Raw genomic sequence first — 24,960 nt, forward strand, 5'->3', positions numbered from 1 at the left:
AATGAAGCTTATTCGGTGATGAGAATGAGCTGGACACATTTTTAAATTTTAATTATAAGCATAATTGTTAGGGTCATTCCCCTACCAACATACATGTTATATGCTTGTTTAGGTTAGACAAGTATCTAAATAATTTGAATAACCTGAATTTTAAAACTTTACTCGAGCTAAATACTTGAACAAGTAATTCGGATTCCGTTTTCATTTTGGATTTCGGTTTTTTAACACCCTACACAAACCATCCAATAGCTTATTGACAACCTTATCAAACTTCAAAATCATCACCTCACAAGTTAGAACTCAAAAACTTAAAAAATATGTGGAATGGGAAAGGTACCACTTCAAAACTTTTTGGGGGATTACAAAATGTAAATGTTCAAACTAGAAGAACCATCTATAAACATACAACGGCACAAAGGGTATAGGCATAACTCACAAGAATACAATATAAAATATATTTTATATAAATATAAAATATATATTATGTTAATTAATACTCCGCGTTATACAACTCATAGTATTGAAAAAATAAATGTAGTCAAAAGAAAATTTTATTCAATGCATCATATATTCAAAATTATAAAACAAAATAAATTACGTCTTAAATAAAATAATGAAAACGTTTAGGATGAAAACATATTTACTGTAACACATAAGTAGCCTCTTCTTTATGTCAAAACACCCATAAAACTACAATGAAGACACTAATTTCTTCATCTTTGTCATTGGTTTTTTTATCTTTTTGTTTATGTGGGGTTACTTGTAATTACGATTTTATCCTTTTACTTTTTTGATACCTTATGGTTGAAGCATCAAAGACTAAGAAAGAAGCTTGAGATGCAAGGAATTAGAGGGCCAAAACCGTCTTTTCCGTATGGGAATGTGGGTGAGATGCAGAAAATTCAGTGTGATGCAATGGCCATGAGAGCTCCAAGGTTAAGGAATAGAGATTTTGTTGGTGATGATTACACTTGTCTTCTCTTCCCACACTTTGAACAATGAAGGAGACAGTACGGTATGTTATATCTTGAATTCTGAACTAATGTTACATAGACATTCGTAAAAATTTATTGCTATTGCTATACTTTTTTATTTAAGTATAATTGTATAAGTCTTTATGTGGTTATTGTAGTTTCATGTGTAAATTGGTTTATATTATACGCGTCCACATAAATATATATATATATATGTATATATATATATATGGGTGCTTTCAATACAAAACCAAATTTAATTAGAAAACTTGAGAACCACTTGACTAATTTGTTTGTAACTTAAAACCTATCGAAAATAGACTTCATCAATGGTTTTATTTATATAAGTCATTTTTGACGTAATAAAATATGGCATCACTTATTATTACATGCCTCTATTTTCAAAATCTAAATATCATTTCAAGACTATAAAATCAATCTTGTGAATTCAAATAGTGGCTAAATAAAAAAAATTGAGGGGAAATATTTATAGTTAACATTTACATACTTTGGTGATCTATGATATTTGGTGTTATTAAGGTGTCATGAATTTTTAGAAAATGACAAGATATTTATCTCGGATTTATTTTAGATATCAAAGGCGTTTTTTCTAAACAATTATTTACACAATTATATAAAATGAATGCAAAACATTTTAAGTGTAATAAAGTGTAAAACGCACACATTTAAATTGTTGGTCTCATTTAGAAAAAAAGGCAAAACTCATCTCAAGTTGTTAATATAAAATATATGTGAGTACAAATAATGGTTAAATAATAAAAAATGAAGGGAAGTATTTTTGCGTAACATTTTAGTAGTTTGGTGTCATCAAGGTCATAATTTTGACAAAATGACAAAATATTGAATACAAACGTAATAATAATAATAATAATAATAATAATAATAATAATAATAATAATAATAATAATAATAATACACTTACACCCTTTATTTGTTAATTTTTTCTGACCCGGCTTTTTTTTACCAAACCTATTCGACAGGATCATCGACTTGGGTTGACCCGCAACATTTAGATAAAACAGTTATATAGATTGAATTTCTTCTGAAACTTTCAACCTATTTTCTTTTAAGCCTTTTTTTATAATCATTTGACGAGTTAGGAGCGTTCATAAGTAAATATGTGGAGTTACAACTTCTATTTTTTCGGTTAATAAAAAAAACATATGGATGCAGGTTCGATATATACATACTCAACTGGAAATATTATTAGTGCATCCACAATGCCAAACTTATACAAACCATCACATCATATTCCAAACTTCTTTTAAAAATCCTTATTTTTTTCACAATACTAGACCTTCACAAACCTTATTAAAATATTATTAAAAATTGTGTATAAAATATATATATTCGAATATTATTAAAATTATATATAAAATATGTATGTATATATGTGACGTGAGAGGGTGAGTGAGAGAGAGGGTCGTCCAAACCTTGTCTGTCTTCTCGTTTGCATGTTCAAACTTCCCTCACAAACAGTGGCAGACCTATCGTAGTTGTAGGGGGGGGGGGGGGGGTCGGCCGACCGTGTGAGAAAAAACAGTTTAGTGGTATATATGTGTTAAACTCCCGAACGATCCCTATTAAATTTTGACTTCGACCCATGTGGATTTCTGAACAACCACCAACATAAAAAAACTGAATATGAAAAGAAAAGAGTAACCTAACCATATTTTTCGGCAGCCGACGCAAAGAGGTATTCCCAGGTTAAGTCAAAGAAGAAAAAAAGAAGATAACTTAATTTAACATTTTAAGGATGTAATGGGTCTTTATTAACTCTCTTTCTCAGCCTATCATTTTACCAAAATTTAATGGGACATGTGAAAATAAAGATAAAATCAACAAAATATTTTTTTACACATTTTTTTATTTCTTAGTTAGTTTACTTATAACTTATATGATAGAAGTCAACATGTTTTTTCCCCATTTATATCGTATATGATTAATTAACTTTTAATAAGCTTTTGTTTTGTTTTTATATTTTTTTTAATATATGAATATCAAACGAGATGATGCTATGACCAGATGGAGGGTCATCTCCGAGAAAGCAAAAAAAGTTTTGGGCCAAATGCGAAAGTTTTTTTGGGCTTTAAGTAAAAGGAGTATTTTGTTGGGTTTAAACAATTTAATTTTTATGAGTTTACTTGTTTATAATTTGGGTTGTATAAATAAAAGTATGATTAAAGATGTCTTAAATGAGACCAGAACCTATAACCTTTTGGTTTGGAGTAATACCCCTTTGCCACTAAACCAAGCTAGTGGTTATGTAATTGAGTTTAAACATTAAATATACATATTGTATTTAATAAAAATACATATTATTAAAATAAAAATAAAAGTGGGGTGTCGGGCCTATGGCCGTCGACCACCCTGCCACCCCCAAGGGGTGATCCTGACTAGATGCCAAAAAATAAAAACTCGTAAAAAACATCTATAAATATATTGTATTTTAGTTATGCATAACTAATGACGTATTGATGCAACAGTAAAACGAAAACGAAGATCGAATCACGTTGATTCTAAGAATACCCGTGATAAACTTCCCAAAACTCCCAAATCTCACCTAAAGGTCAATGAAATTGAAGAGAAATTCTTTATTATTAAAATTCAAGTATGTCCTTCACATTACATAAACATCATATAAATAAACTTTCTAATACGAAATATGTCCAAAAAAGGCCATGGGCCAAACACAAACCCAAAAATAAAAATGTAAAAACTGACGAAAGAACATAAAAAGGCTCATAACTTTATTTAGGAGTCGTTTTTGGGCTTCGGACAGGGGACAAAGCGTCTTGGGCTGTTTGCCACAACGTGCTCCTCGCCTCAAGCTTCGATTTGACTAGTGGTGGGCTTGAAGCAGAGCTTCGTAGGCCAAGTTATACCCGTTTTCGTGGGCCACCTTTGAAAGCACGATCATGAGTCTCCAAATATAACATGGCAGATTCTTCAATACTTGGGCCTCCATCACGTATCATGTATTTTTTGTTTTGTTATATGGTAATATGGCATGTTGTTTGATTATCTTTTTTATATGACCCGACTTAAACAACCAAACCGGATCGAAAAAGAATTTAAATAATAATTTGACCCAATCCATGCGACCGAACCGCACCGAAGAAAATTTTATATAGCCATAAGCAACTGAGTACCGATCCAAAAATCTCCGACCCCTATAAGAAAATTTTCTAAGGCCCGCCACTGCTCATAAACTTCATACACAAACTTCACCTCATCGTACATCCCTTTCCACATTATACATACGGACGCACTCAGAAACGAGTATGTTGTGGATGCTCTTAGACCACAAGTGTTGTGGTCCTTGTTTGGCGCCAGTAACAAAATCACGTGGAGTTTAATAATATTTACTTGTGAGTTGTGAGACAGTTGAAAGCAAAAACACAGGTAATAATTATATTTATGTTTGCAATGGGTTTAGGTGCCGGAGCATTGGCAGCCGGTGCAGCCATATTTGGAGACGATTTCATTTCCGGGTTTGATGTTCCTACACTGGTTTCGCATTATCAACAAATCCTCCTTTCTGACTATCAATACTTGTATCATGTTTTTTTGAATAACAAAACTACAAGTTTGAATAAAAAATTTATCTAAAACTAAATAAATTATAAGTTCATCGCCAATGTGTTTAAGACATGTTTTAGTTTAAATTGTTTACATTAATCCACCAACCGTTTGGAACTGGATTGCAACCTTTCTTGACCAATGTACCCGTTTGGCATGTTACACCGGTCGTGTTGATTACATAGATAGAAAAAGAAAGCGTGTCGGGGTTAGAATTAATGTTTTTGACATGAATAAATATTGTAAACAGCAACACCATAGCACTTGATATGAAAAAGAAAATATTATTGGCATTTAAATGATATTATTTGGTAATTTTTCACTTACTGACCCCATCTTTGTAATAACCTGAATTTTGATTTCAAATGTTTAACTCCGCCTTTATTAGATTAGTGTCTCTTTATTAGTCAGCCCTATCCCGAGTGAGATGTTATAATCCTCATACTCGGCTAACTGATATACCACTATTTTACACACCAAGACTTACTCGTCTAAAGCCTAGAACAAGTTATGCTTTTCGGATCATCAAAAGTAATCATCACCTTCCCAATTACTTTCCGGTCCCTAATATCCAAAAACGCAAGATGCGCCTGCAAACAACATTTACATAAGTCAAACTTGATTGGTTGACTGACTAGAACACTGAAGAGGTAGGTCCCAGCAGAGCCCAGTTGGTCCCGCAAGACTCACCTTAAACAGGGACGTCTGCGCAAAGACCAACTGGATCCGCAGGACCAACCATGCTCAGAGACGTGACGTCCTTACGCGCAGTACGCAAGCTGTTCCCGCAGGAAATGCCTCCCATGGTGAAGGACTCCGCCTGTTCCCGCAGCCTCGGATACAAGCCATGAGGGAAGGCCACCCGCGCAGCATGGCTACACGCACTAGGTACTTAGCTCTTGATCACAGTGTCACCTGAAGGAATGAGCAAAGCCGGGAGCAATCCCGCACAGAGGCGGGAGGGGGAATACTCCCGCCCAAATAAGCCAGTCTGTATACTGAAGGACCTTTTACTGTACCTGACGAGGTATGGGCGAAAGATCTGATCAGAGATACGACAGCTCACTGATACAGTATGGCGAGCAGCATGCTCCTGTACTGTATCACTATTAGCCGTTGCCTACTCACCAACTACTGTCATACCACGTGCATAGCCGGCAGTTGGTGGAAAGGGAATAGTACGCAGCAGGCCTGGTCACTATTAGCCGCTGCCTACCCACCAACTACCAGCAGGGCACGTGCGTAGGCTACTGTTGATGAACAGGAACACTGTAGCAGCCGGCCATACCTCATTGGAAACCTACCTTCGGCTATAAATACCCCAAATGGTATGATCATCTAAACACATTACATTATCATATTATCATCATAATATACCTGATATCTGCTCTAGCAATCTCTTAATATACTTTTATATTTAAAGAGCAATCTAGTCTGATTCTCACGCCGGAGGGTGGTCACAAGGAGGAACCCCCCCCCTTCTCAGTGACGAGCTCACGGTGTCTGTTTTGCAGGTTATCAGAAGAACCATCTTCCAAGGGTCTAACCCCTCGTGGGAAACAGCTACCCAACCCCCAGGTTACTAGTAATCTGTCCGGGGTCCGGTTAGTGTTTCTTCATTGGCGCCATCCGTGCATAAAGCTAGAACTTTATTTTTCTCCAGTTTTTTCAAACTTCTACAAAGATGGTTAGAGAAATTCCGGTAACCACAACCCCAGCTACTGGGATGAACACCGGCAACACAGCTTTTACGAACACTACCCCGACTACCGGAGCCGGGGCAAGTGAAGTAAATTTTACGAACACTACCCCACTTACCAAAGCTGGGGCAAGTGCAGTAAATGATCGCCTACTGGGATCCACCGATACCCAGTTTGAGAAACGAAGACTCCCCCGCCAGACTCTCGATGAAGTTAAGGCGTGGGCGGAGGCACGACAAAAGGAATTCCAGGCTGAGTTGGACGAACGCTTGCGTTCCGTGCAACAGGCCGACGAATTCGAATACTGGGAGGATGACTCGGAGGAATCCGACTCCGACGCGAACCCTCGCCATAGGGCAAAAGGGAAGCGTAAGGAAACGGAATCCCAACCGAAAAGGCATTTTGGACAAGCCTTCAAACCAAAAAGCACAGGTGGAAGTCCACGAGACTTCTCTAAAACGTTTAGACCAAACGTTGCAAATGCAGGAACGTCCAAATTTGCAAGGGACATTGCTGAAGCAATCGCCCCAAAGAGTGCCAAACAAATGCCTAACATAGGCACATATGACGGTATATCTGATCCAGACGATCATTTGAACAGGTTCATAGCGGGGGCAACCGTCAGTAATTGGACGGAACCCACGTGGTGTTACATGTTCCAAATGACGCTGGTGGGGGCTGCTAGAGCATGGTTCGATCGTCTACCGGTCAACCACATCTATGACTGGGCAGACTTCCAACAGAAGTTTAGCCAACACTTCAGCCAGCAACGAAAGTATACCGAGGAGCAATGGACAATCCTCAAATGCATACGAGAGGAAGATGAATCTCTGCCAAACTTCATCACTCGCTTCAACTCAAAGAAGCTAAGTTTGGGCAATATCAGCGAAGATCTTGTTCGCGCTGCCTTCATCCAGGGCGCACATGACCCAGAGCTCATCCGCACCCTAACGGGTAAAGATGGCATGCCATCCACATGGGATGGCATCATGACAGCAGCAAAACGCTATGCGGAAACAGAGAAGCAACTGGGTAGAGATCTCCCACAGAGCACAAACCTCTACACCCAGAGGACGAGAGAAGACAACGTCCTCACCGCCCGACTAAATAAAAAACGAAAGCTAGGCATTTGGCAGTCAAGGGTAAACTTTGACACCTCATCCGGCTTGCAACATCGGTTGGGCGGAAGGGATAATGTACAGTCGCACCGGAACTCCAGATGGACGCCACTCACCAAAAGCGTCACTGAGATATTCGCCACTGAAGAGCTCCCATGGCCAAAGCCTCCAATAATCCGACATCGTCACGATGCTGATCGGAGCAAATACTGTGACTTTCACAAGACAAAGGGCCACAACACTGAAGAATGCATAGATGTAAAAGATATGGTCGAAGCATTTGTCAGAGATGGGACGCTCGCGCACCTCGTGGCGTAATAAAGGCTGAGCAGGCGAGTGCGTATAGAACCCCAGCTGGGGAAAACACGAATCAATTCCAGCTTCAAAATCGAGACTACATGCTGCGTAAAGAACGAGATCCCGAACCAGGTGCGTATCGGCTCGATGGCACTCCCATCCCAACATGGAAGGGAGCTCATTTACACAGTCTGCATGTAAATCAATTCCAATTTGTAAAGAAAAGGCCAAGAGCCACTTCTAATGGAAATGATTCTCTTTAAGAACACCGAAGCTGATGATTTTACATTTATACTTTTCTGAACTAATATGCCGGTTTTCACCGCATAATTACGTCGTCATTGCATGGGAAGGCGGTCTTACCCGCACGAACCCAGCAACGTGACAAACCTTCACGCAGGTCAGTTGAAGGGGAAAAAGTTCAGCACCCAAAAATGAAAGTGCCGGTCTATCCGCATGAATCATTAAGGAAACTGAATAATAACCTATCAACAACCGCGCATCGAACGGTTAAACTATCCAACACTGGTGACGGCATTCACATTACGTGAAGTCGTTGCGTGGGAAGGCGGTCTTACCCGCACGAACCCAATAACGTGGCAAACCTTCACGCAGAGTCAGTTGAAGGAGAAGAGTTCAATTATCCCATTAAATGAAAGTGCCGGTCTATCCGCATGAATCATGAAAGGAAAATGAACAAACCTATCGACAACCGCGCGTCGAACGGTTCAAAAACAAAATTCTTAAAAAAGGATAAGGAAAACCTACACGCAGGTCAGATAAGGGTAAAGTTTTGCCATCCTACTAAGTGCAAGTGACGGTTCTACCCGCACAATCACGAAAGAGGAAGCAAAACTTCACACCTATCAACCACGTTCAAAGGTTCACTTATCCTCAAAAGGTAAGAAAAACCTAAACGCAGGTCAGATAAGGGTAAAGTTTTGCCATCCTACTAAGTGCAAGTGACGGTTCTACCCGCACAATCACGAAAGAGGAAGCAAGACTTCCTGTTATCAACCACGTTCAAATGTCAACTTATCTTAATGCCTTAGAAATTTCGAAAAGGAAAACCTACACGCAGGTCAGATATAAGTTAAAGTTTAGCCATCCTACCAAGTGCAAGTGACGGTTCTACCCGCACAATCACGAAGGAGGAAGCGAAACTTTAACCCACTATCAACCACGTTCAAAGGTTCTTATTCTAAACACTTGGAAAATTGCTAATTTAAACTAAGTATGCAAGTCATAAGTTTATAAAGCAAGGAACCCAAAGAAGGAAATAACAATCTTATACGCAAAAAGATTAATATTTCAAGAATATATTACAAGAATGGCCGGGTAACTACCCGCCTAAAAGAAAAAAAAAACTATACAAATCTATCTTAGCAATGGGAAGGGATCTTCAGGATCAAGCTTCAGGGACGCTTCCACTTGGACCCGCTCCGTCAGAAGAACGGGGTGGTTCGAGGAACGCTTTGAGGACAGCTAACCCATCATCAGCAGCAGCTACTTCGTCCACCTTCTCCACCACTGGATGCGGGAAGGCGGCGTATTGGTTCAATGCTTGGTCATAAATGGCTTCGGTATCCACATTGAACAAAGGGAAGTTGGAAGGCGGGACGCCTTTCTCAACAAACCCTAGACCAAGCAAGAAGCCGGCCTTTTCCCCATCCTCATGAGAAGCGTTGAGGGCTGCGGTCATAGCATCATCGTAAGAGGTCTCTGAAAAGACCCGACGCACAACCTACAAAGAAAAAATACAAGTATTAGAACCTTTTCTTACAAAAGAAAAGCGTGAAGATAAAACTAAACATACCTGAGGCAACGCTTCTCGAAGAAGCCATTGGAGGGCAGCTTGAGCTTCGTTATGGGCGCGTTCGGCTTCGCTCTTGTTAAGGTTGGCAAGTAAAACTTCCTTTGCGGCAGCCTCTTCGACGCCCTTAAGTTTCCGCTCGGTGTGGTCAAGCACCCCCCTCTGGTCCAGGATTTCCTGGAGTTTCTTGGCATCTTCCATTGCCAAGGCATCATGAGCGCGTTGGAGAGCCTCTAATTTGGCCTTGAGCTCCTCATTCTCCACACGCAAAGGCTCAGCAACGGCTTCAGCCTTGGCAGCCCTCTCGGTTGCGTTTCGCGCAGTCTCCCTGGCCAGCCGAAGCTGTTCATTCACAGCTTGGGCAGCCTTGGAGCGGGCCTCGAGTCGCGCCTGAACTTCAACCTCGAGGGCCTTGAAGGCCTTCTCCTTGTCGGCGGCAGCTGCCGCCAGCTGTTGGTTCTCCTCCCGAAGAGCACGCGCCTCAGATATGTCCTTGGCGCGAGCTGCTTTCAACTTGTCGTTTTCACGACAAAGCAGCTCGACGCGCGGCTGCATCCGGGCCTGGAGAACCCGAAGCTCATTAGTTAGCCTACCCTCCTGGTAGCTAACCATGGCTTCCCCCAACGCACCCGGAGGAGCAGCGTGGCGAGCCCAGTCCACGCACTCCACAGGTGTGCGAAGGGTTGTTCCTCGGCGTATGTTCCATCGAGGAACATACACTTCATTGGAATCCGACACTGCAAAAGAAACAAAAGCAGTAAGGAAAAGATGATAAAAAACATAAGGGAAAAAGAAAGGAACCCTACGCACCTGTAGGGTCAATGACAGGCCGATAGCCGCCAAACCCATCACCTGAACCTAAAGGAAATCCATCCAACAGGTCAGGCTGACGGGAAGGTGGCAAAAATCGGCGGGAAGCCCTGCGCGTACCTGATGGTCCGGCCATCGGTGCCGGTGGCGCGGGCATGGCGGCAGCCGCCGTGGTCGCCGTTGTGGTCGCCGCCGTGGTCGCCGCCTTGTAAGCAGCAGCAGTAACCGCCGGCTCTGTGAAGGATGCTGTAAAAATCGCACTCACAGCCGGCGCTGACGTCATCTCTGCCGGAACAGTTGGCTCAAAGGAATGAGCAACTGGACCAGCGGATGCAGGCACAGGCGCCTGGGTCGACGCCTCAGGAAGGCTGACCGAGCCTACCGTCATTGGCGGGGGGATACTCCCCTGCGCTTCACCCCGGAATGCGTCAACACCCACGCCTGCACAAAGAAGAAAGTGTTAGATAAATTTATAATGATAAATCTGCAGACATTATGATTGTACTTACGGGTTTTCTTGACCCTGAACGTACGGACGGGCGGGGAGGAACCCGATGGAGCCGGCCTCTTGGTACCGGTCACCGTCGTCTTCGTTGGTTCTCCGGAGGTAACGGTCGTAGCCTCCGGAGCAGTGGTCTCCTCACCACCGGGCTTCCCCGCCACCTCTTCACTATCTGACTCCGAGTCAGAGAGAACCACTGGATCAGCTGTGGAGGCCTTCTCCTTCCCCTTCACGCCGGCAGCAGCCTTCTTCTTCCGCACAAGGGGAGGACCATCTGCGGATTCCTCAGAAGAAGACAGGATGTAAGGATTTCCTGCAACGGGTACAGCATTGAGGGGTTCAGGATAGAATATCTCCTTACCTGGCCGCCGGTGGCTCAGGATCTCTTGGCCCGGCGGATAGACCTCCACAAACCTATCCGCCGTTTGCTCCAGGATGGGCAACTCATTGTCGTCCAGAGCACGAGTGCCCACCCGCACGGGACTGTCAGCTTCCCGCGGGAACAGGAGCGACTCCAAATTATTCCCCTCTGAAAGAAAAAGAAACAGTTAGAAAATTAACTAATATCAGCAAGAAAGACAAGACATACCATAAGGAATAGAGTTCAAACCGTATTCAAGAAGGATGGGAAACCGGGACGCATCCTTCCATACCCGGCTCATCCCCAGCAGCACCATCCCGGACTCCGCAAACCGGTAAACCGGAGATTGGACCCGGGATATCTTCGCGAACCATTCCGCCTCCTGGTAGCTGGAAGCGTGAAGGCTCGGAAGCGCTTGACCCTTCTTGAACTTCATAGCAATGGGGATGGCGCGGGCAGAGATGTAGAAGAACTCCCGCTTCCACGATCGGAGACTGCGCTCGGTCACGCAGATCTTCAAACCCTTAATACGGGTTGTCAGGGTGTACCACCCCTGGACGCACCTCCAAGTATAAAAGGTCATCAGGCGGTCCACGTAGGGCTCAATACCCAGAATCCGACACACCCACTCGAAGTGCCGGACCTTGGCAATCGCCATCGGATGCACCTCGGTCAGGTGCACCCCGTGCCTCTCCAGGACACGGTACACAAACTTTGTCAATGGGAACCTAAGGTTCCCATAAACAAAGAATGCAGCATATACCCCGATCTTGCCACTGGGGGCATCGTACACAGTCTGGTGGGATTCAGGAAACTCAGGCTCGAGAGACTCGAGCATGAACTTCCTGACGATGTACTGGTACTGATCGACAGGTAGAGCACACTGGCACTCGCCAGCAGTACTCCTATCGTCGGCTACAGCTTCAGCATCATGAGAAGACATTTTTGCAGAAAGAAGAGTGATTTCGGGAAAATGCTTGCCTGAAAAAGGGGAGTATTTGCCGGAAATCACTAAGAAGAAGAAGAAGAGAGGTGAAAGTGTGGATTACAAAGAGGCCTCTCCCCCTTTATATACTAATCGCAATTAATGCGGTGAATTTAATGCGGAGGAGAGAGAAATCGAAGGTGCACTGAAACTATGACACGTGGCAAAAAGCAGGCTGGCAACAGCTGTTGACAGGACGTGTGCCAGTAATTTCGCGGCCACGCGCCCGAAAAATCGTGCCCACGCGCCAGGAAAAGCGTCTGGAATGACAATGTTCTGTCACGTCACCATAACTTCCTGCACGTCCTGACACAGTCAGAAGAAACCGTCGCACGACGTTTCAGAGGTTTGGACTGTTCTTATCTTTTCACCAACTCTTCGAATTTCAAAATTCAAAAAATTTGAAAATATTAAAAAGTAAGCGGGAAAATACCCCTTACCCCTTGGCAAACAAGTAACCGTAAGACGGATGCGGGTACAGTGTAAAGGCAAAACCCTTCACATACCTAGCACCCGCAGGGAATTGAAGCCAAATAAACCTTGGCAAACAAGTAACCGTAAGACGGATGCGGGTACAGTGTAAAGGCAAAACCCTTCACATACCTAGCACCCGCAGGGAATTGAAGCCAAATAAACCTTGGCAAACAAGTAACCGTAAGACGGATGCGGGTACAGTGTTAAGGCAAAACCCTTCACATACCTAGCACCCGCAGGGAATTGAAGCCAAGTATTCCTCGGCAACCAAGTAACTATAAGACGGGTGCGGGTACAGTGTAAAGGCAAAACCCTTCACATACCTAGCACCCGCAGGGAATTGACGCCAGGAATACCTTGGAAGTAAAGTAACCGTAAGACGAGCGCAGGTACAGTGTCAAGGCAAAACCCTTCACATACCTAGCGCTCCGCTGGGAATTGAAACCAAGAAGGATCTTCTGGGCAATGCTTGCGGAAACGGAAATAACATCCCCGCATAGCGGGAACGTCGAGAACTACGTTGTTTGAAGCTCCAGGATGGAATTGGTGGTCTTAACATAATTGATCACTATGTTCAAAACTACCAAAACCTCATGGAAAATCCATACAACTGGGACTCAATGCTCCTGACTTGCGAGGAGGTTACAGACCTACCCGCATCATACCCAAAGACCAAGCAGGAAACTCGGGCATTTCTGCAAGTGACAAGGACTTCCGCGGAAAGAATCCCCATGGAAAACCTTACAAAACCCTTTTCAAAACCCTTTGCTCAAGTCCAAAAGTTCACCTCACTTTATTAAACACGCATGAGAAGAACATTGGACTGGGGGGACTTGAAGAGGTAGGTCCCAGCAGAGCCCAGTTGGTCCCGCAAGACTCACCTTAAACAGGGACGTCTGCGCAAAGACCAACTGGATCCGCAGGACCAACCATGCTCAGAGACGTGACGTCCTTACGCGCAGTACGCAAGCTGTTCCCGCAGGAAATGCCTCCCATGGTGAAGGACTCCGCCTGTTCCCGCAGCCTCGGATACAAGCCATGAGGGAAGGCCACCCGCGCAGCATGGCTACACGCACTAGGTACTTAGCTCTCGATCACAGTGTCACCTGAAGGAATGAGCAAAGCCGGGAGCAATCCCGCACAGAGGCGGGAGGGGGAATACTCCCGCCCAAATAAGCCAGTCTGTATACTGAAGGACCTTTTACTGTACCTGACGAGGTATGGGCGAAAGATCTGATCAGAGATACGACAGCTCACTGATACAGTATGGCGAGCAGCATGCTCCTGTACTGTATCACTATTAGCCGCTGCCTACTCACCAACTACTGTCATACCACGTGCATAGCCGGCAGTTGGTGGAAAGGGAATAGTACGCAGCAGGCCTGGTCACTATTAGCCGCTGCCTACCCACCAACTACCAGCAGGGCACGTGCGTAGGCTACTGTTGATGAACAGGAACACTGTAGCAGCCGGCCATACCTCCTTGGAAACCTACCTTCGGCTATAAATACCCCAAATGGTATGATCATCTAAACACATTACATTATCATATTATCATCATAATATACCTGATATCTGCTCTAGCAATCTCTTAATATACTTTTATATTTAAAGAGCAATCTAGTCTGATTCTCACGCCGGAGGGTGGTCACAAGGAGGAACCCCCCCCCTTCTCAGTGACGAGCTCACGGTGTCTGTTTTGCAGGTTATCAGAAGAACCATCTTCCAAGGGTCTAACCCCTCGTGGGAAACAGCTACCCAACCCCCAGGTTACTAGTAATCTGTCCGGGGTCCGGTTAGTGTTTCTTCAAACACCTTTTGTGTTCCACTTTTTTCGTTAAATTTTATAAATAATTAGCGTGTTAAATACTGAACTGGTCATACATACCTCTTGGAGTTTGTATGAACGAGAAATGTTGATGGTAATTAAGCCTCTTGCCAACCAAGATAACAGCCGGTTTATGGTGTCTGCGTGTAAACATTGATCAATCACCGGATAACTCCCCCAATACATTCCATGAATCGTCCAATTCTGAATCAAAAACAACTTTGTGGGTCCCATTTTGTTTCGAGTTCTTCAGGAAACTAAAGAATAATCGATTTCATACTCGATACAACAAAACTTATATTACCAAAGGTGAAAATCAAGCAGTTAATTTACCTTAACAAGAGCAATATTAGCAGGAATAACAGGAACCACACCACTCGCGAACCCTATAACCAAAATTTGCGCTGACCAAGTCAACAACTTCAAGCTTTCTTTCGTAAGCGAGCCTCCAACCGGATCATATAAAACATCAACTCCTTTCAGCTTTCTTGTTTTCAAAAACGCCATTGCGCTTTCAATAACACTCTTTGCTCGAGTCAATAACATGGTCGACACTCACTGACTTCAAAAGCTCTACTTTCTCATTTCCTCTGAGAAGTCAAACAAAGTCAACGTACAAATGTTTCGAAAACTAGGGGTAGTATAGTAATTTCACATGGAAGAAGCACACACCTAGCTACAGCAATGACTATTGCACCACAAATTTTGCCAATTTGAACAGCAGAAAAACCAGTACCTCCTGCTGCACCAAGAACTAACAATACCTGACCAGGCTTAATATTAGCTCTATGAATCAATGCCACGTAAGACGTTCCATACGCAATCGGAAGTGCAGCCGCAGCCACCAGATCACACCCCTCAGGAACTCCATACCTTCAATCAATCTCTCAATCAAACTCAAAACACATAACACAAAATCAAACCTAACAATTCAAAACAAAAACGACTCACAAATCCTTCTCGTCAACAACAATAAACTGAGCAAAAGAACCAGCAGCTGCGACGGAGCAAACACGATCACCAACTTTGAATTTTGTGACTTTAGTGCCAACAGATTCGACGACACCGGAGTAATCAGATCCCGGAACGAAAGGTAGAGCGGGTTTTTCCTGATAGTTACCGAGAACTTGAAGGTAGCTGAGGTAATTCAAGCTGGTCGATTTAATTCGGACTCTGACTGAAGTTGGGGAAGTGAGTGTGGGGATGTGGTGAGATGTTGAGAGGCTTAACGCGGTGGTTTGTGATGAATCCAGTGGTGTTGTTGGATCTCCGAGCTTCCTACACACCAAAGCTTCCATTTTTCCGATTATTATTATTGTTATGTAATGTGTTTTTGGAGGCAATGCTAGTTATATAGAACTTTCAACTGTCACAAATGTCTAAGTCAATATTAAACTCCACGTGAATTAGTGGCGCCAAACTAAAACTAGGACCACAACACATTGATAGATCATTCACAATGGCAAACCTATACAAACACGTGTCAATATCAAATTCTATAATTTTCTAAAAAAGACTCGTTTTTCTTACGGCACCAAACCTCCACAAACCTCATTAAAATATATTAAAATTATATACATGTGTATATGAATTGGTTACGTGACTCTATAATTCACACCCGTTATAATTATACTTAATACTAAAAACCAATGTCGGTGCTCGCACAGAAAGTTCATTGATCCACGTGACATCTTAGGTCCATTGGCGGATCTAATGAAGAAAAGGGTGGTTCCTCGGAACCACCCGAGTTTCGAAATAATAGTGTACGGATATATAGAAGATACTAGAGGAACCACCTTATAAATTAAGAGGGAACCACCTAAAAAAAATTTCTGGATCCGCCACTGCTTAGGTCCATATTAGGTCTACATGTAAATGAATCGCTGTAAAGCCATGCAGTATATACACCGCATTGCCGCATAGGTTATTATGACTTTTTTCTTTGGCTCCTCGAGAGATAGACGCTTATTCATAGACTGAATTACCATAGATAGATATACAAATGTTACTGAAAAATTACACCATCACAATTATAATAACTAGCTGCACATCTGTCACTCCCAACCACCACAAAACATATGACATGGTTGGCCCACTGCCTTTTATATTATTACTATATTACTTTTTTTTAAAGATTCATGTAAAATGAAAGCCAATAGATAACAAGTTGGAAGCTCAGAGTCCTTATTTAGACAAATGCAAGTTGGTAATATTCACATTTTAGGGAAATTAGAATTCAGAATTCTTGCAAAACTATGCAGTGTTTATCCAGATTTGAGTTCCGTTTTCAGGAAACGTACATACTCGTGTTGTATCATCTCTCCTCGTTCACAGGATCAAATGCGCACCTGTAGAAACTGATTATTTCACAGATTATTATTTTATTAGATGTCAAAAAAGAATATGCAAACTTTTTTCAACTAGTGATGATGTGTACCTTCCATTCATGCCCACAATAATCACTGTGTTTTGTGATCCAAATGCGGACATGTACTGGCTGCTTTCAAGCAAGTGAAACCGAGCAAATGACCATTCTGAACTAAAGTATTTTGGCAACATGCCTACACAGATCACAAGAATATGACAGTATGTAAAGCCACAATATTAGTTTTAACCAATAATTATAAATTTTCTTAAAGAAACAATCTTCTCGTGCTCCAAATATGGTTAATACTACAGGTGGAAAGATTATTTTTGAGAAGGGTCAAATGTTGGGTTGACTAGGAACACTTGTGTCCAAAAATCTTGTGATAATTAGTAGAGTTATAAACGAGCAGAGCCGCTTCTAAGCTAGTCGAGACTGGCTCGCTAAAATCTTCAAATTGAGCTGAGTTTAAACGAGCCCGAGTCTTGAGTCAAAACTGATGCTCGTTTATTAAACGAGCTTGAGCTTCATAAGTGGCTTGACTAGGCTCGCGTGCATAAACGAACCTATTATTATATACAAAAACTATTTTTTTATTTAATATAATAAATATGTATTACATAATGAATACTATTATATGTAGAATTATTATAAATATGACTATATTATATTTTATCTTATATGCAAAACTATAAAATAAATAGATAAATATATATGTATATAATGTCAATTAACTTAATTGTCCACAAACATCAATAGTATTGATGTTTGTGGACAATTAAGTTAATTGACATTATATACATATATATAATGTGTATTGATTCAATACAAACAATTAAATGCCTCTAAATTTAAAACGTGTCTTATGTAGAGTTGTAAAATTACAAAAATACATTTTAATCTACTCAAATATGTTTTGACCATCCATCTAGAATTTATTCTTTCGAGTAGGTCAGGGTCATTTTTGTTATGTTTACAACTATGAAGCTAAAACTAAGGGGCATTTTGTCCCTATCCCCTAACTTGATACTTTGATGACTACTAAAATTAATAGTTCTGTAGCCTTAAGTAATAACTTTTAAACGATAACACTTGTGTGGCATATGTATTACCTACAAACATAAAGTCAAAAACTCTCAATACAATTTCAGAATTCTTTGTATTACCTTTCATGAAAGACAGTGAAGAACCAGGATTGGGACCCACAGCACTTGGTGAAATTAGGACATCAAGAGAAGATGAAGAATTCTGTTGTAATAATGACGGAGAATGACTAACTGTAGATTGAGTTGATGGATCCTCACTAACCACCCGCACTCTGAGGCTAAATATATGCACAGTACCTTTATCACTTGACACAGCCAACCACTGAACGTTAGGAGAAAGGGCAATACCATAAATATCAGCTCTGTCCACTCCTCTGCGTACCTATAACCGCATATAGTTACAGATATAAATATATTTGATGTAATGTTTTATTGGTGTTTCTTCATGTCTTCACTTGTTCCAAGTTGTTTGTTATGAGTATTGAGTAGGGTGTAAACGTGCCAAGCCGCTCTAAAGCTACTCGAGATTGGATCGCTAAAAGCTTGACTCGAGGCGAGCTTAAATGAACTCGAGCATAAAAAAAGGTTGTTTAATAAACGAGACTGAGCCCGAGCTTCACTTATCGAGCTTGAGCTGGCTCGCGAGAATAAACAAGCCGATTATTTATATAATTTTCATTTAATATATTAAATACATATTTTATAATTTATAATTTTATAATAGTTATTATTACATATAAAATTATGATAATAATAATTCTACAAAATATATGTCATGTTATATATAAAAATCCTAAATAACACATATGCAAAATATAATTATAAATGCATATACATTATTTAATAAATACTAAACCAGCCAGGCTCAAGCTCTCATAAGTTAAACGGGCCTCTCATGCCCGGCTTGTTTACACCCCTAATTATTAGATGACCTCCAATCTTTTGTCAATTTTTCAACACTCTTTTTCTACCTTCATTTGTCCAAAAGTTGTCTAATATAAGATCTTTTCAATCAAATAGAGGTGAAAAAAAATAGCAGGTTGGGTAACTGGTTAAAAAATGTGTGTGTTTTTTTTGGTTTGCGTAGGATTATGTGGACCCACAAGCACTTTATTGTTCAGTCTTGTTGAATTTTCTATGAATAATTGTATGTTAAATATGATTACAAAAACTCTTTATTACGGTAAAAATCTAACTATTCATTTAAAAATACTCGATGCGGGATTTTCAATTTACTTGACTCATTCAACCCATTTGACCTACATTAGATGAAACATAACCCAAACCGACCCATTTACAAATGGCGAATGGGTCAAATTTTTCGCCTCCAAAATTTACATGTATTGAGACAAATATTTCAAATTTCAAAACATAGAATACCTCTTGTAATCGAGTCCCATCCATTGTGTTAAAGATTCTAATCAAGGTGCCCTTTGTGCTGGCAGTAGCAAGAAGAAGTCCATCCATAGTCATGGTCAAACATGCAATCCTAGAATCATGAGCATTGATCAACTTTGTCATATTCAGTCCAAAATGTTCAACCCTAACTTGACCTCTTCTTAAACCTGGGCAAGCTAATACGGATGTATTCACCTGGTGTGATAAACAACAAAGCCCTCTAGGATTTGCTAGAGTTTCTATCTGATGGAGAAGCTTTAGATCCATAAAGTTATAAACATATATCTTATGTTCAAGAACAACAACAATCTGGTCACGTCTTAATTTAACCGCCCTAACTTCTGACCTAAATGAAAATTCACCAATGCAACGACTCTGATGATCATCCCAAATAATAACTTTATTTGGAGGGTACTGTGTGTTGGATTTACCACCAACGAAAGCTAAAATGTTGCTTCTGAAAAGCATTTCAATAATCCCAAATCCTCCACTTTTTAAATCACGCCTGAAGGTTTCTTTAAACGGATCACAGTTGTATATACGAAAACCGTGGTTTGTACCAGCTGCAAAACAGCCATAATCTTGGTTCCATGATACTGATAACAAGTTTACTTCGGTCCCGTCAATCTGCGTTTGAATTGCTGGAAGGATCATAAATAGCATCCATTGGAAGCTCAAATGCTGCAAGATGTGGTTGTTCAAATCATTGTGATGTTAAAACTTGAAACAGCCAAATTCATAGGGCAAGAATGAAGAAAGAACAGTCATTCAGGCAACCTATAGCTGTAAAATGTTCAATAAACACAGTCCATTTACGTTACACATATGGCATGATAAATATAGACCCTCAGTTCCAACTTTTCAAGAGTTGAACAAGTTGAAATAACAAAGGAAGGCTGCAAATAGATATCAGATAAAAGCTAAAGGATCATGTAAAATATTCAGTTACAAAGATGAGATAGTTGAAATGCATGCTACAAGTTGTGTCAAGCATGATTCTCAAGTTTCTACATTTTGAAAGATTGCTGATTTCATGACATAGATGCGTAAAATTCGACAATACGTGTATAATAATATAATATTGAGAACCTAAAACTTACTTACGAAACATATTGCAACCAGCGAAATGTGTGGCACTATATTGTTTTCTATCTACTTATTAAAGATAATTTTGTGACAAATCTTACAATACACATATATAACAAGAACTCTATGTATCTCTCGCTGAGTAAGCATTCATTATTTTCTATCTACCAACACTAGGAAGAACATTGCAGCCAGCTAGGGTTATAAAAGAAGTAACTGGAATATTGTACATACTATACAGTTAACCAGATGAAACGTTTATATCCACTAAACCCATCATAGCTATTACAATGCACATCTGATGTTGTCATGTCATTAACACATTTGGTTGCATTATAATAATTGAACCTCTTTTTGTAATTTCGTGAACTTTCAAGCAATGGCATTCAATCAAACACTTACTTCTTTACGCAGAAGACTTCGTTAATAGCAAGTTAACAATAATTACTCAAGAATTCTCATCTATCATATTTAAAATCATATTCTATCCTTCAGAAAATGATAATTTTATGGGGGTAAAACAAAACCACAAATGCAAGGATTAACTAGGGCAATTCCTAAACTCTTATCTATCAAATTGAAAGCCGTATAAAGTGTTCACATAGCCTGATTTCCAGAAACTAAAACCAGCAGGCAAACAACGAACGGATCACATAGCGAAAAAGAGAAAAAAAAACTTACAGCTATAATCATTCAAATCAGGCAATTATTATGTACCTAAGGCTTCCAATCATAATCCTAAAGTAAAAAAAAAAAAAAACTCACGAAATCATTGAAGAATCACTGGATCGCTTAATCCTGTAAACCAACACGGTCTCCGTAATCCTGCAAATTCCACATTCCGTAATCGGTAACGTGAAACTGAAGCAAAGCGTATGATGAATCCGAAACACGTCAAACAAATTAAAAACCCTAGAAAACAAAATCCGACGCAATTGTACCTAATTCACCTTGAATCGGAAGTTAATCGAGTTGAGATTACGATCCGATAGTATATAGCGATGAAATGGAGCGTAACTGTGGATTAATTAGGTTTGTTGAAGAAATGAATAACGAGTGATTGTTGACGTGTAAGAGTGAAATGGATATGAGATCGGATCCGATGAGATTGAATTGGAGTATCCGAAGAAGAGTTTAATTATTGCTGTGTGTGTGAAGCGATGCGATGAAATCGTGATTGGAGGATGAATGAAGATTGAAGACGAAGACGAAGACGAAGACGAAGACGAGACTGAGTATTAATTAGAAGTTTGTTTTACGTTCAGATGCCAGGTCTAGTGGTCACAAAATAATCGACTAAAACTTATTATTATTATTATTATTATTATTATTATTATTATTTATCTATGGTTTGACTTTCTTATAATATAACTTTCTTTTTTTACATTTTCTATTTTCTATAGTTTACTTTTTGGCGTCATGGTTATAACTTATAAATTGAGTTTTTTAATATCTGATTCTGAGTATGAAACCAGTATGAAACAAGGTTCGGGTATAAATAGATATTGGAAAATTATGTATTGGTCATATTCATGTCAAATATAAAACCGGGTATTTGAATACGCTATTTTCGGGAGTTTTATTTTCAGGTATTTTTCTTGTATATATAAGGTTTTTTAAGTGGTTGCATACTGTATTTTTAATTTTGTGTATAACTTGGGTATTTTTAATATTTTTCGTGTATAGATTGGGCATTTTTTAATTTCGGGTACGGGTTTTGGTATTGAACTGCATACTGTGTCCACACCATACGGGTAGGATCGGGTTCGGATATTAAAAGTCCGGGTATAAAAAACCCTGGTTTTTTTTTCAGGTTCGGGTTTTTTTCAACAACTCTAACTATAACTATTACTGAACAAAATTACTAATCGTCACTCTACACTATTACCGGCAATACACGTATTTATTCTCATCTCCAAGCTTGGTTACGAGGCAACCCCTCATCAAGTGGCGAGGTAAGCGGCGTCGGTTTCTTAGCAAGGTCAAGTTACGACGACTTTTCTAGTCATCCAACGATCACTGTTTCAACAATGAACATTGAGATACATAAGAATAATGTGAGTCCAAATGAAATTTTTTTGCAATGAACCTAGTCATAATAGTCTAGTGATTTAATAAGGTTGTGAGTTGTGACGTCATTATTGTAACATAAAAGAAATCTATCGTAAACATGATTTCTAACCCGTACCAATTTCTATAATATTACATAAAATGTAACCTTAACAATTTAGAAGAACTATAAGAATTGTTAGACCGAGTTTATCCATGTGAAATGCATCATTACGGTATGTGACGAGGGGAATAAGTTCAAGCTAAGACTACGCATTGTCAAGGTGGTAATAAAAGACAGATAAAACTCAAATTTCATTAAATCAAAATCAATTACAAATCAACGGATGAGCAATGTTATTAAATACATAATCAGATCATCAACACAGTTATATGAATCACTTGAACATTCAATCATACTGAACTAAACAGTTTAACAACACAAAAAATCAAAACCCTAAAATTCAACAAACTCTCTCAAGTTGAAACTAAGTTAGAAGAAAAGTGAATATGTGAAGTGATATCAATAACATTCACAAACTTCATTTATATACTCAAAATAACACACCCCGATAGTCCATACTCCATGGGGCATGGGCATTATAACCCATCCTAAGCCCAATAACAACAACTAGCTTCCAAACATTCAGCCCAAAGCCTGCTTCAATGTCCAACTTCAACTCCGGCTCATAAATAGACATGTAAAAAAACCGGTTTGTGACCGATGAACCTGGTCGCAGCTCAAGCCGGTTTAGCCTAAACCGGCTCAGTTCAAGACCCAATCTTCTGAGACGTGACCGGTTCTTAATATTGTTCCCTCAAACGGGTTTAGACCCGACCCAATTTATAAAACATGCCACACACATGACTTTTTTGTTCCCAAACCAGTGGTTTGATTGGGCTGAACACTCTTACAACCATACTGGTTTGAAACCCGAACTGGTTTTTCCAAACCGGTTATGACTGTGCGTTTACCAAGTCGGACTGGTTTTTAACCCGAACCAATTTGGTATTTAACCCATGTTATACATTTCTACTCATAGACACATGCAAACAAATAAACATAAGAATATAATCACCAACCATGAAACTTTGACATTAAACTGTCATGAAACAATTATGGAATTAAGTTATCACAATGTGGTCAAAAACTACCACAATGCCTACATATGGCCATCCAAAAATTAATAAACAATAATAATGCCTTCATGTAACAAAACTATTATTGTTAGCAATAAAAGGACGTGTACAAAACTAATATAAAGAGTGACACGTCAAAATTTTCATTTATTAATGGCACTCTTTATATTCAACCTATAACAAAAACAAAAAAGTCGATTCTAGATAATATAAAGGGTCTTCGGTATAACGGTTTTGTATTAAATAGCTAGAGTTTATGTCTCGTGATGATAAAACTATAAACTATTCAAAAAATAAAAAAAAGAATAATTGAAAACTCCATGAGTTTAAGTCTCATGAGTACTACTTATGCGCCGGTCAATCATGTACTGTCATCTCATTTTTGATATACTTAATCCTGATTCGTTAAAGATAAAACCGAGGGGTGGCTAGGTGGATCTCAAGGGGAGGATAAAGAGGAGATTAAATTCAAATATATTATTTAAGTTTTTTTATTTATTTGAAAGTTTAGGTTTATCTTTTAGTAGTTTCCTAGTTCTAGTCTAACTATGATTGTTAGGTTTATAAATACTTGAGTTTGTTTTCATAATAATAATAATAAGAAAAGTTGAGAAAGATAGTTGAAATTGAAGTCAAGAAAACCATCTCTGCATCTCTCGTTTCTTCTTGTTCATTCCGATTTATTAAAGCATCACGCCATTTATTATTATTTGATACATTCTCCAATACAGGTTCTTGTTGACTAAAAGCCATAGTCCACTGACATCGAAGGTTTCTGATTCCGTGATCAAGATTTAGTAACAACTCAATTTTTATTAGAGTTTTTAAATCCAATTTGTTTCTCTAATAATTGGTATCAGAGCGTAGGCGATCTACGATCTTTGGGAAAGAGCGGTGTGGGGCGAATAACCACATCCGACTGACGGGAAACAATTCAGCCGTAAGGAGTACGGTTCATGTTTTCCGATCAATCAACAAAGAAGACGGTGAGTATGGGAGACGCGGTAGCGGGTGCGAACCAAGTTGTGCAAGCAAGGGAACCAAGTTCAACTTCGTTGCAGTGTCCGAAGTTGACAAAAACAAATTACAACACGTGGGTTGTAATTATGGAATCGATCCTTGATGCTCAAGGATTACGGGAGGTGGTGTCCGATGAAGCCCTAGACGAGAGAAAAAACAAGGTGGCTAGGGCTATTATTTTTCAAGCCTTACTGGAAAACGTGTTGATGCAAGTTGCAAGAACCCGTGATGCTCATGAGATTTGGGAATCACTACGGGTTAGATTTCTCGGTGCCGATCGAGTGCAACAAGCTCGCTTACGTTCGTTAAAGCGAGATTTTAATCAATTGAAGATGGGAGAAAAGGAATCCGTTGAAGACTTTGCCGGGAAGGTAACGGAATTCGCCTCGCA

General features: G+C 40.0%; 2 pseudogenes across 2 annotated transcripts; both read right to left on the reverse strand.

The window, feature by feature from the left end:
* Positions 1-5,068: 5,068 nt before the first annotated feature.
* On the reverse strand, positions 5,069-15,763 carry LOC143545487 (uncharacterized; annotated as a pseudogene). Its single transcript, XR_013137432.1, has 5 exons — positions 15,417-15,763; positions 15,138-15,338; positions 14,799-15,055; positions 14,526-14,669; positions 5,069-5,167 (listed from the first exon to the last, which is right to left on the reverse strand). The product of XR_013137432.1 is annotated as an uncharacterized LOC143545487 (transcript).
* Positions 15,764-16,484: 721 nt separating this feature from the next.
* LOC143545512 (autophagy-related protein 18c-like) lies at positions 16,485-21,555 on the reverse strand (annotated as a pseudogene). Its single transcript, XR_013137441.1, has 5 exons — positions 21,126-21,555; positions 19,257-20,057; positions 17,997-18,258; positions 16,903-17,026; positions 16,485-16,822 (listed from the first exon to the last, which is right to left on the reverse strand). The product of XR_013137441.1 is annotated as an autophagy-related protein 18c-like (transcript).
* Positions 21,556-24,960: the final 3,405 nt, after the last annotated feature.

Source organism: Bidens hawaiensis, unplaced genomic scaffold (genome assembly GCF_021521415.1).
Source record: "Bidens hawaiensis isolate Kalapana, Puna unplaced genomic scaffold, B.hawaiensis_p1.1 tig00013978_1, whole genome shotgun sequence".
In the NCBI taxonomy this organism is placed as follows: domain Eukaryota; kingdom Viridiplantae; phylum Streptophyta; class Magnoliopsida; order Asterales; family Asteraceae; genus Bidens; species Bidens hawaiensis.